At 37.2% G+C, this 14057-nt stretch overlaps 1 protein-coding gene across 1 annotated transcript in view; it reads left to right on the forward strand.

The window, feature by feature from the left end:
- The window catches only part of ANGPT1 (angiopoietin 1), a 298338-nt gene that overhangs the window by 260760 nt on the left and 23521 nt on the right, over positions 1-14057 (forward strand). The window lies entirely within an intron of this gene.

Consider the following 14057-nt stretch of genomic DNA (forward strand, 5'->3'; position numbering starts at 1 on the left):
ACACTATGCACCAGATACCTTGTTTTATATAAGAAAATTGAAGTTCAATGCTTCACACAAGGTCACAGGTACTAATAAAAGTCACAATTTGAGCTTTGATCTTATAACCACCCACCATACGGCCAAGCCTTAATAAAGGGAAATGCATCAGTTAATTTCTGTAATTAAATACACTCAAATAATATTCTAAGAGATAAAATATGTTTCTTCTAACCCCATTTCTGTCTTCAATAATCTGAATATTGTGGACACATTATTTCATTGCTCAATTTTCCATCCTATAATTTATTTATAAAGCTCCTTGCAGCTCAGAACTTACTAACTAGAATAAAATCACCTTTATGTATACATTTATTTTTTACTTTTCTCCCCTTTAATTCTTTGATAAATGATTACGTTTTGATCTCACTAAAAAAATACTTCAGTAAGATTTTTTATCAGCTTAGGGCTTACAGTAACCTTTTTATTCTTATTAAAACTTTGTCAGTTCTAATGAGGTGGATGAAACTGGAGCCAATTATACAGAGTGAAGTAAGCCAGAATGAAAAATACCAATACAGTATACTAACACATATATATGGAATTTAGAAAGATGGTAATGATAACCCTGTATGCGAGACAGCAAAAGAGACACAGATGTATAGAACAGACTTTTGGATTCTGTGGGAGAGGGAGAGGGGTGGGATGATTTGGGAGAATGGCATTGAAACATGTATGCTATCATGTAAGAAATGAATTGCCAGTCTAGGTTCGATACAGAATACAGGATACTTGGGGCTGGTGCACTGGGATGACCCAGACAGATGATATGGGAAGGGTGGTGGGAGGGGGGTTCAGGATTGGGAACTCATGTACATCTGTGGTGGATTCATGTCAATGTATGGCAAAACCAATACAGTATTGTAAAGTAAAAATAATAATAATAATAAAATTAAAAAGAAAACCTTAAAAAAATAAAACTTTGCTGATTTTTGCTGGTATAAATAGTCAGTGGAGGAACACACGCTGAGGCTGAAGCTCCAATACTTTGGCCACCTGATGCAAAGAGCCGACTCATTGAAAAAGACCCTGATACTGGAAAAGATTGAAGGCTAGGAGGAGAAGGGGAGGACGACAGAGGACAAGATGGTTAGGTGGCATCACCGACTCAATGGACATGAGTTTGAGCAAGCTCCGGGAGGAAGTGAAGGACAAGAAAACCTGGCGTGCTGCAGTCCACGGGATCACAAACAGTCAGACACGCCTGAGAGACTGAACAATAGCAACAAATATTTGGAGTTTAAAAAAAAATACCTAGCCACCACCACATCGAATGCTGAAAAGAAAAATTTAATTGTGGGTTTAGGGATATACTATGATCTACCAGAAAGAGCCCTGGACTTGTGTCCAACTCTTTATGACCCCATGGACTATACAGTCCATGGAATTCTCCAGGCCAGAATACTGGAATGGGTAGCCTTTCCCTTCTCCAGGGGATCTTCCCAACCCAGGGATCAAACCCAGGTCTCCTGTATTGAAGGCATATTCTTTACCAGCTGAGCCACAAGGGAAGCCCGGAATCAGAAGATGGGGAAACTTAAATAGTGAAATCTGGCTTCACTATCCATAAAGCCAACTTGGTTCCATCAGTCAGAGTTCAGTCAGGGAAACAAAAGTTTGATGAATATTATGGAAATAGGGATTTATTTATACATATTTCACCTTACACAAATATAAAATGAGTTTGGAAGTGATGTTCTGGAAGATGAAGGTGAATAATCAGAGGAAGGGTCAGTAACACATATACTTGAACCCCAGTGTGGTGGTGGAGAAACTGGAGCCAGCAGGGAAATTTGAGAAATCAGGTACATCCAAAGTGGACCACAGCAGAAGAGATCTCAGAAAGCTGTTAACGATGTCACCTGGGGCTGTGCAGTCAAGCATCTGACGGTGAGTCTGGACACATACTTAGCATGGGGGGAAGCAAGCCAGATTCAGAGTAGAAAGAGGACAAGCTGAGAGGTGCTGGACACCTCTGACCCTGAGCATTACCATATCTAATGGTAATCTGAGAGCCAGACCACACTTCATACTTACTGCTAATCTGAGAGCTAGACCATGCTTTACTTCCACCAAGTCTCATGCAAAGTCCTCTCTGGGCCAACTCTAACCCGAAACAGTACAAAGGAGATTCTAAGAAACATAGTTCTCAGATTAACCACGTTGACAGTAGCATAATCTAGCCTAAACTTGGGCAAATCACATAATAAATTTGTACCTCAGTTTTTTCATCTTTAGGTGGGGATAATGTCCTCTCTTCTGTAGTTCTCACCATTTTGTTATATGAATCCAATTAGAAAGAGTTTGTAAACATATTTTTGTATTGGGCAAGATTAAGTGCGATACAACTATGAAAGATGTTTTATTGTTTAATTCAATTTTTATCATACTCAAGATGTTTATTATTTATTCAATAAAAAATTTAGTATATTCCTCTATTAAAATTCAACTCTCCACCACCACTGTCCCCAAAATGTCTTTTACTGATTGGTAGTTATCTATTTACTTCTTTGGATTCAGGACCTAGTTCAGATTCCCTCAAAGCATCTGAGGTCTCTTTAGTCATCTTTTACTGAGAGCAGTCTATCACACACTCATCATTAGTATTTAAAAAAAAAAATCACTGTCAGTTTTCCTCAGAAATAAATCATGGTCAGTTTTCCTCAGAAATGTCTCTTTATTAATTTATCTGATTATTTCTTTCTGATGAGATTCAAATTACGTTTTTTAGACAAGAATGCTAGATAAATGATACTATGTACTTCCCATTTTATCATATTCAAAGACACAAATGGTCATTTTGTCCCATTACTGGTTGGGCTGAGTTTAATAACTTTAAGCTTTGTGAGATTTCTTGGCAACAGAATATGTAGTTATAAAGAAAATTCTTACAAGGTATGTCACATAAAGCTAATTTGTGTTGATTGAAGTGGTCGTGGGGACTTTATTACTACAATATCCCTTTGATTTTCCCCTTCTAGTGCCTCAGACATTTGTAGTACATTGTACTGTATTAGTATACTCTGGAAAAATAAGGATTTACCAACTGGAGATAAATTTTGCATATGATTTTGTCAAGTAACTTTGCATGTTAATTTTTTCCATTCTTGGTTTAGTTTGTTCTCTGAAGTTTATTCCTTTGATCTTTTTATATTAACTCAATTAATGAATTCTCGATTACAGATAGTATAATGACAGGCTTAAAAATAGCTCTTCTTTAAGCCAATAGAAAGTTTGTATTCATGAAATCTGAATGATAATGTTTAACTATTTAATTTATATTTTAGATTATAATTGTAATCATGCCATTATATTTATAAATATACTTTATATTTATAGTTTGGGGATATTCTTCTCATTTTATCATTCCCCTGTTATTTGTTGGGAATGAATGATGCTTTCAGGGTAGAACTGTCTATGGCTATGGTAAAGCCTTGCTCTGAAAGAGATTCCTATGTGCTTATTTTCTACCTTGATCGATCCAGATGAAAGAGATAAATAAGATGTTTAAACAAAATTACCCAAAAAAGCAACTTAAAAATAATTTAGCCATTAAACATCTTTTGGCACAAAGTTTATTTTGGTAAATATCTTTATTGGGAAGCAGTTTTATGTATTGGGTAAAATATTGCATTGGTAATCAAAAGACATGAACTCTAGACTTGGATCTCTAGTTACTTTTCTGGGTGACCTTGAACAAGTTACCTTACTTTCCCAATTTTCAGGTACTCAGAAGTAAACTGAAGAGCAAAAGGAGTAAAAAGGAGGGATAAAAAGGATGAAGTCTTTCCAATTCCAAAATCCCTTTTTTCAGTCATTAAAGTCTTCCCAAACCATGTATGTATTTTATGGACAAAACAAATTAGTGCGGATTGAAAAGAATTCTCTTGAGTCTCCCACGTAAATTTAAGTCCTGCATTTTTTATAGGTATTTCAAAAGTTTTTTCAATTCTTAGTGAAATGTTTTTAATTTTTCTGATCCTCTGGGCTGCATGGTCCTAGATAGAACAGTAGCATATGTGTTGAAATACTAAGGGGAAATTTATTTCTTTCAGCAGTTCTGGATCAATCAAGGTAGAAAATAAACACATAGGAAATCTCTTGGCAGATTCTAGCCTCTTAAATTTTTAACCTAGATATCAAACCTAAGGCTTTAAGTAGTTTTATTTGTATTTTCAAATAATTTCTCCAACTTGGGAGTTGTATTACTTTTATTTAGACTATGTTGTAGTTATGCTTTCTAAAACAGAGAAGGAATTGTTTTATTTAACAAAATTTGTATTTTATAATCCTTAAACTGAGATGAAGTATTTCAAGAAGAAAAAGACATGATCTTACAAAGTCACTCTGTGTCTTCTTCAGGTCTCTTAAGAGTCAAGAAATCTCTTGACTTTAATGCAGATTAATGTCAGTCTCCAGAGTCTTAGATTTTTCCAAGATGAGAAACACCTTGATGCTGCTAGGTCTAAGAATTCCCAGGATTGCTGCTCCAGCATGAGTAATGCTGGGGCTCAGAGAACTACTGTCCTGGAAATGTGTAGATTGGCAAAGATTGTTAGAACCAGCTAACGCTGCCTCCAGGAGGTAATCTGTAGAAATGTCCTATGATCCCACTGCGGGGGGTCCTCCTAAATATTGGCCACCACTGAAATGATGAAGGTTCTATCTTCAATGAAGAAAATATTTGTTATTTTCTATTATGTGCTGTCCTAGGGTAATATTTCCAGAGATATTTCAGTACAGTCATGTATGTGTGTATTCACACATGTCTATACTCATATGCCTTGGAGCTAGGGGTAGATAGCAGACAGACAAACAGGCAATTACAGTGCCATGAACATAGTGAGTTCAGGGATAAAGAGAAATATGGCATTAATAGGGGGACCTAACCAATTTTAGGGGACTGGGGAGGCCTCCAAGAGGTGACCTAAGTTGACATTAAAATGGCCAATTAGATTTAGCTGGAGAAATGAGTCAAATTGAAGGTAGAAGAGTGAATAGCCTGTGTGAAAGCTTGTAAGTGAGACCCAGTATGTCTCATTAGGCGAACTGCAAGTAGTAAGGTATTGCATTTTATAGAGTATAAAAAGGTAATGATGGAGTACGATGCTAAGAGCAAAGAGGAGAGCCAGACAACTAGTACTATGTCAGAGACTTAGGACTTAGCTCCCAAGCGCAGCCTGTCTTCATGATCTTTTCTCACATTCATTCAATTTTTTTTCCACTCAATGTTTTTATTACCCTGTTCAATAAATATGAGCAACAGCAGTGTGCAAAACATGGTGGGTGAGGCAAATACACACAGCTTAACATTTGTCCTTCAAGAGTTTAACCTCTTTCCTGACTTGACTGTCTTAGCTCAGACTGTAGAGCTCTGCTTTTCAGGCTGGGTAATGAGCCCCTTCTGTGTGCTCTTCCTGTGCTTTCTGCATGCCTTTATCAGACTTCTTATCATAGTGGGTTGTAATGGACTATTCCCTCTTATTAGACTGCCATTTCTAGGAGGGCAGGGACCTCTCTACAATGCATGGCCTATGTCTGGAAGGGAAGCACTTTCTAATAAGTATATGAAAGACATATCAACAAAGATATCTTTTGTGAATTCAGCAAACACAGCTGATTACTATGTGGCCATTATTGATCCAGATGCTAGAAATTCAGAGACCAAGTCAATATCCAGAGGTTTATGGTAAAGAATGGCAACATAGGACAGTTTCCATGCAAGGTTTTTAATAAAGTATTATTTTTTAATTTCTTGGATTGTTACTTGGATGAGATTCATTTCTTTGATCTATTCAACTGCAGACTTTTCTGTTTATTTTTTTTAACCTCCAAAAGTTATGGAAGAATTTCTATTTTGCATGATGCCAAGCAAATGAAATAAAATGTTAGTAAAATAAATGTAAGGCATATCTTATTCCCTCGGCTGGTTAATTCTGGAAAAGGATGCTTTATTGCTGTCATAAATAAGTAGTTTGTGGGTTACAAGGACTAAGTACTCTGCCTACAATTTTGATAGCTGCCACTAAGTGAGTAAACTGTTTTTTTGTTTGTTTGTTTTTTAGAAATCACAGGTAAATAACTGTGAACTTATCAGAAAGTATGAGATTTAGTTATATTTTTTAGTGAAAAGTTTTTAACTGATGAAAATGACAATATAAAATATTGACTACCCTGTAACTAATACAGTGCTTTTTCTCTGTGGATGATTTATTTATTTTTGAGAACCTTTACTCATTTCAACTGTAAGTAGTTACCCATGAAGCTTCCCTGATGGTTCAGTGGTAAATAATCCACCTGCCAGGGCAGGAGATGTGGGTTTGATCCCTGGTGGGAAGATCCCCTGGAGAAGGAAATAGCAACTTAACTCCAGTATCCTTTTCTTTTTTAATTCCCATGGACAGAGGAGCCTGGAGGGATACAGTCCGTGGCATCTCAAAAGAGTCAAACACAACTTAGCAACTAAAAATTATATATGAACATTAAATGCTCAACTATAAATTCTGTGCTGATAGTATAATCATAACAATTAACTCTGCTGCTGCTGCTAAGTCGCTTCAGTCGTGTCCAACCCTGTGCAACCCCATAGACAACAGCCAACCAGGCTCCCCCGTCCCTGGGATTCTCCAGGCAAGAACACTGGAGTGGGTTGCCATTTCCTTCTCCAAGGCATGAAAGTGAAAAGTGAAAGTGAAGTCACTCAGTTGTGTCAGACTCTTAGTGACCCCATGGACTTCAGCCTACCAGGGGATTTTCCAGGCGAGAATACTGGAGTGGGTTGCCATTGCCTTCTCTATATTAATTGAACATTTGTGTGTGTTTAGTTTTCAAGTCGTGTCCAACTATGCAACACTATAGAATGAGCTCCCCAGGCTCCTCTGTCCATGGGATTTTCCAGGCAAGAATACTGGAGTGTTAGTGGAGTGCTTAGCCATTCCCTTCTCCAGGGGATCTTCCCAGCCCAGGGATTGAACTCACGGCTTGTGCTGTGTCTGCTTTATTGCAGGCAGATTCTTTTACCACTGAGCCACAGGGGACTCCCAAAGTAAAAGTGTGAGTGGCTCTGTTGTGTCTGACTCTTTGCGACCCCATGGACTATAGCCCACCAGGCTCCTCTGTCCATGGAATTCTCCAGGCAAGAATACTGTAGTGGGCAGCCATTCCCTTCTCCAGAGGACATTAGCAACCCAGGTCCCCTGCAGATTCTTTACCATCTGAGCCAGCAGGAAAGCCCTTTACTTGAGCATTTACTTCATGCCAAATATTTGCAGAATGCTTAGATATGTCTCTTTTGATACTAACATACAAGTGCTTAAACTGTTCTGCTCATTCTTTATTGAAAGAATCAAAAGAAAGAAAAAGAAAGTGAAATCTCTCAGTCGTGTCTGACTCTTTGCAACCCCATGGACTGTAGCCTACCAGGCTCCTCCATCCATGGGATTCTCCAGGCAAGAATACTTGAGTGGGGTGCCATTTCCTTCTCCAGGGGATCTTCCTGACCCAGGGATCAAACCAAGGTTTCACGAATTGTGGGCAGACACTTTACCCTCTGAGCCACTAGGGAAGCCCCAAAGAATCAAAAGTGCTGTTTTATTACTTGCCCCAGAAACTCAACTAAATACCTGGAGAAAGAATAATTTTAGTCTTATTCATTTTTAGACTGCAAATGAAAAACACTTCATTCTCCTCACATGTGTTTATGATCAATTCTAGACAGAATTTTAAACAATTGGTGTCACAACATTGTTGTAAAATAATTATTTTAATTCAGTGTGCCTTAAAAATAATGGATGTGTTAAAGAGCAAATGAGTAGTTTGTACTTATTTATAATCTGATTTTTAAATATACCTAGTATTCTTTCTTAGGAGAAGAATTACATTTGAATATGATATGCTTCTTTAATGTCTTCTAACCTAGAGCGTATGCTGACAATTAGAGATATTAAGTCAATATTTTCAAATATGCTCTAGGTTAGAAGACATTAAAGAAGCATATCATATTCAAATGTAATTCTTCTCCTAAGAAAGAATACTAGGCATATTTTAAAATTCTGCAAATATTTACCACAATGTTGTGACACCAATTGTTTAAAATATTTGGCATGAAGTAAATGATATTAAATAATAATTATAATATACTTAATGGTCCAATATTCATAATTATTTTGTTTTTTCTCTTACGTGAATATGGTTTTGCTTTAATCTATGTAACTTCACTAAAATTACTCTCTTAATAGCTGTTACAATTCTTTTGAAATCAGAATCTGCATTCATTCATTTATTCAGTCAGCTGGTCACCCATCAAACATTTACCATGTTGCTATTATTTCCTTGGTACGGGTACTGCTCAGTTATCTGCAAAATTTGAGTATGCATATAGTCAACTAAGGTGTTTATCCAAAGTATAGATTTCTGAATCTCACATCCAGAGATTCTGATCCTGGGATAGAACCTACGTATCTCAAGCCTACCAAGTATACCCAGATGATGCTGGCAGAATCAATACTTGAATGACACTGAAAGGAAACATCATCCCTACTGGTCTTGTGGAACTAATAAATGAAGAGATGGAAGAAAATATGGGTTAGTTGACTTAAAAGTTTCAGCTACAGTATATTTTAACATGCCCATTTGATTTATTTGTTTTGTACTGTTTTGGCTTTTGATCAAGGAATTATAGATCTTTTGAAAGTTTTGCTGGAGCTATGTATCTTCTCCCCAGAATAAATGAACAAGCACAGATTTTGCTTGCATTTATGTGTGATTCAGCTTCATAGTAAGAAGCCTTGGAATTAAGCTAACCTGGGCAATAAAGAAAAGAGGTCAACTTGGCTGAGGTTGAGGATGGATGGGGTTCATTGGAGGAGATCAAAGGGGACCAGGAAAAGCTTCCTAGAGGAAATTTTTGGTTATTTGTGAAGAATAAGTGTCCACAAAGCTTGTATGGAGGATGGTGGCAGAAGGAGGAAAGTCTTGTGATTGTAGCCAGAAGGAGCAATGTGGGCAAAGACCCAGAGGTGGAAGAGAGCCTGCCTTAGTTAGACAAAAGCAAGTATCTTATATGTTGAGGTTTGCTGTGCTACAGAAAACAAAGGCCATATTACATGATAAAGAAATGGACTCTATATTACATTAATTGTGGAGAGAAGTATACTGATGATTTTGGTCAAGAGAACAATCTAAAACCTAATTTGCAGAACTTATAACAACACATTGTCCAAGTACAAGAGAACATATTTTCTCTTTGCAAAAATCCTCAAACAGTGTCTCCAAATGGTTTTCAGCATTCTATTCACCCTTTCCTTCTCCTCTGTATTCCCCTAGGGAATGCTGGAAAGAAAGCTTCTTGCTGCTCTTTAGACAGAAATAAAAATGAGAACAAAACTACCTCCCTTGAACTTGTTTATACTAAAAAAAAGAAAAATGACCAGTTTCAATCATAAGTTTTACAATGTCCTGGCTTAATTTTTGTTAAAAAGCAAACCCATATACTCTCGGAGATGGCTGTTGGCCTGGTCTGCTAGGCACCAGAAGAGGTCTGGTCAGTGAGCCACTCACTCAGAACTAACTCAGCCACACGTGATGCCAAATTGAAATAAGTTTAAGAGACTGTTTATGTTCTTTACAGGGGTCTCAGTGCTGTGTAATTCACTTGGCACTCATTTTTTTAAATGTATCCTTGAAAAAGGGAGGAATACTAGAAGAACATTATTTTTCTTTAGAACTAAAAACAGAAAATCGCTATAGTATGTATTTCTGAACTTTGAGAAATGGGATTTCATTGTTACAGCTTTCAGGAAGATACATTTTTGTACATGTACAGAATAGAGTGTACTCTGTCAGCACTGTGCAAAAGCACTCAGAGATAACAGAGTGCGAGTTTACCATTTTGTTTTTAATGGAGAAAGAATTTATCATAAATTTCCAACAAATGCAACCATCTAACTGAGAAAAACTGATCAACTCATTCTTATCAAAGTTCTACATTATATTAACATTTAACATAAGTCAAGAATTCTCCAAGCGAGGCTTCAACAATACATGAACCAAGAACTTCCAGATGTTCAAGCTGGATTTAGAAAAGGCAGAGGAACCAGACATTAAATTGCCAATATCCGTTGCATTATAGAAAAAGCATGAGAATTCCAGAAGAACATCTAATTCTGCTTCACTGACTATGCTAAAGCCTTTGATCTTGTGGATCATAACAAACTGTGGAAAATTCTTAAAATGATGGGAATGCCAGACCACCTTACCTGCTTCCTGAGAAATCTGTATGCAGGTCAAGAAGCACCAGTTAAAACTAAACATGGAACAATGGACTGGTTCCATATTGGGAAAGGAGTATGACAAGGCTGTATATTGTCACCCTGCTTATTTAACTTATATGCAGAGTACATCATGAGAGATGTGGGGCTAGATGAAGCACAAGTTGGAATCAAGATTGCCAGGAGAAATATCAATAACCTCAGATATGCAGATGACACCACCTTAATGGGAGAAAGTGAAGAGGAACTAAAGAGCCTCTTGATGAAAGTGAAAGAAGAGTCAAAAAGTTGGCTTAAAACTCAACATTCAGAAAACTAAGATCATGGCATCCAGTTCCATCACTTCATGGCAAATAGATAGGGAAACAGTGACAGACTTTATCTTCTTGGGCTCCAAAATCACTGCAGATGGCAACTGCAGCCATGAAACCAAAAGATGCTTGCTCCTTGGAAGAAAAGTTATGACCAACCTAGACAGCATATTAAAAAGCAGAGACATTACTTTGCTAACAAAGGCCCATCTAGTCAAAGCTATGATTTTTCTAGTAGCCATGTATGGTTATGAGAGTTGGACCATAAAGAAAGCTGAGCACCAAAGGATTGATGCTTTTGAACTGTGGTATTGGGAAGACTCTTGAGAGTCCCTTGGACTGCAAGGAGGTCCAACCAGTCCATCCTAAAGGAGATCAGTCCTGGATGTTCATTGGAAGGACTGATATTGAAGCTGAAGCTCCAATACTTTGGCCACCTGATGCAAAGAATTGACTCATTGGAAATGACCTCATTGGAAAGTTAGAAGACAGGAGGAGAAGGGGACGACAGAGGATGAGATGGTTGGATGGCATCACCAACTCAACAGACATGAGTTTGAGCAAGCTCTGGATTTGATGATGGACAGGGAAGCCCTGCGTGCTGCAGTCCATAGGGTCACAAAGAGTCAGACATGACTGAACTGAACTGAAGTCAAGAAAGGGACATTAAAAATCTATGCTGTCAAAACTTAGATGAAAAATGAGTGTACAGTTTAAATATGTATAATGAAAATTAATACTATACTAAGCAATCATAATAGAATTAGGGAATAAATGAAACTGGCTTCTCTGAAGTTCTGATTATTTGGGGCTGAAATTTCCTGTAATTTTGGAAATGTTCCTTTCTTAATCACACCACAGATTTCCATGACCCTTGCTATCTCAGGCATTTTTCACACTTGCACATCTTCCACTGATCATGTTAAAGATATGTATCGAATTACATATCTGCATCAGAACATCTGAGGCTTAAGAAGCAAATAAGATAAGATACTCCTTCTTAAATGATGGTTAGAGTAATACACTAATGCCATTAGGATACACCATGAGGTTGCAAATAGTCGGACACGACTGAGCGACTGAACTGAACTGAACTAATACACTACACAAATTCTGGTGATTTACCAATGATATAGTTCCATTTGCGAACAGATAATGCCAACTTAAAAAGACAGTGTCATGAAGGAAGATATCAGAAAGTAGAAATGAGAATTAAAATATAGGTTGGAACGGGTGATATTTTCAGGGATTTTTCCAAGTATCAATTATAAGTAAAGAAAGGAAAAAATGTATATACTGGATTCAGCCAAGAAAAACATAGGATTCTCAAAAGATTATAATTTTAATTTATTAAAGAATAAATGTTTGAATTCAGTTCAGTTCAGTTGCTCAGTCATGTCCGACTCTTTGCAACCCCATGAACGAGAGCACGCCAGGCCTCCCTGTCCATCATCAACTCCCAGAGTTCACCAAAACTCATGTCCATTGAGTCAGTGATGCCATCCAACCATCTCATCCTTTGTTGTCCCCTTCTCTTTCTGCCTCAATCTTTCCCAGCATCAGTGAACACCCAGAAGTGATCTCCTTTATGATGGACTGGCTGGATCTCCTTGCAGTCCAAGGGACTCTCAAGAGTCTTCTCTAACACCACAGTGCAAAAGCATCAATTCTTTGGCACTTACTTAGCTTTCTTTATAGTCCTACTCTCACATCCATACATGACTATTGGAAAAACCATAGCCTTGACTGGGCGGACCTTTGAATTAAAGGATTATTATTCAGGCCTCTGGGTTCAAAATAATGTAGACCTTAACTTAGGTGGTCATCAAAGCGACTCTGGTTTCTTGTTCTTTGTGCTTAGTATTCTGCTTGCTCTGTATAAAAATGAGAAAAACTTTCAAAGGAAATGGGGCCTATTAATTTGAGAAAACTGGCCTTTTCTCATCTTTTATTTCTCCAGCTTATTGCCTACATATTTGTCTTATTTAGCTGCCTGTCTATCTCACTATTTTTGTCACTTTCAGTATGCTTATGCATATGTACCAATGACAGATACATTTTGCTTGTTTAATTTAGACTTTTTTTGTTTAGCTAATGTTTACTGTGCTTCTCTGTTGTTTATAGTTATTGGTTAGGAAAGTTTTATTTGTTTAATTTTTTGTTAATATTGATAAGTACTCTACATGCAACAATCTTTTCAAGACTTTTATATTTATTGAGTTATATATATTGAGCTCAGTTTCTCAGCTGCATCCAACTCTTCACAACGCCATGGACTATAGCCTTCCAGGCTCCTCTGTCCATGGAATTTTGCAGGCAAGAATACCAGAGTGGGTTGCCATTTCCTTCTCCAGGGAATCTTCCCAAGCCAGGGATCAAACCTGCATCTCTGGCATCTCCTGCATTGGCAGACAGATTCTTTTCCACTTTGCCCCTGGGGAAGCCCCTTTATATGTATTACTTCATTTATTTGTCACATCAGTGTTAGAAGGACATCTACTAGTATTAGATTCATTTTATAGATGAGGCAACCGAGGATCAGAAAGGATAAGAGCTACAGCGCATCCCCAGACGATTAAGCTCCCAACTCTGTTCCGTTATCTCTTGAGGTCTATAGACACTCATATGCAAATGTACATAATGCAGTCCAGAAGCCCATGTTTTATATGTTTACTTTTTGTGGGCAGTGGGGAGATGAAAGAAGGAAAAATTTTAGTTAGTGACTTTATTGTCAATCATTTTCTTCATTCATATTTACTCTGTACCAAACCACCTATATCTTGTTGATCTTTATATACTTAAGTATCTCTCCATCTCTATCTTGTCCTTAATTTTTAATTTGCCAACCATATGTTATTAGATCTTTTAATCTTCCTACCCACATTCTCTTTTCTTTTGAAACTTCATATGAATTTTTCCTTCTACTTACACATTCATAACTATGAATATAGATCACTGTCATACAACTCTCTATCATAGGCATATCTTCACTCTATTTTTCATAGGTGCACCAACTTTACTTCATATTTTCCTATCTTCTCACATTTACAGGCTGTTGCAAATAAGTACATAATCCATTCACCTATGGACAGTACAGTAACAGAATATGTCTCTAGCATAGGAAAAATAGTGTAGCAGAAGATGGCACATTTAATACTGCCTGCTCCAACAGAGACTGCAGTCCTAAAATTCAGCATTGGAAAGACCTCTATCCTCTAACAAAGAAGATGAAGCTTTTGAAACACATCTTTAAAATGAATATCTATGTTCCAGAGGGAATTATGCAATGGAATGGAACTTATGTATACCTACAGATCCCTTGGTCAAACTTGATGTTCTCATTTCTCGTATTTGCTTTAATGGTTTATTCCATGAGATGTTTCTTCAGATTTCTGGTGGCAGCCACAAACTAATTCCATCATTATTAAAACATTGTCCC

The sequence above is a fragment of the Ovis canadensis genome, chromosome 9 (assembly GCF_042477335.2).
Source record: "Ovis canadensis isolate MfBH-ARS-UI-01 breed Bighorn chromosome 9, ARS-UI_OviCan_v2, whole genome shotgun sequence".
NCBI lineage: Eukaryota > Metazoa > Chordata > Mammalia > Artiodactyla > Bovidae > Ovis > Ovis canadensis.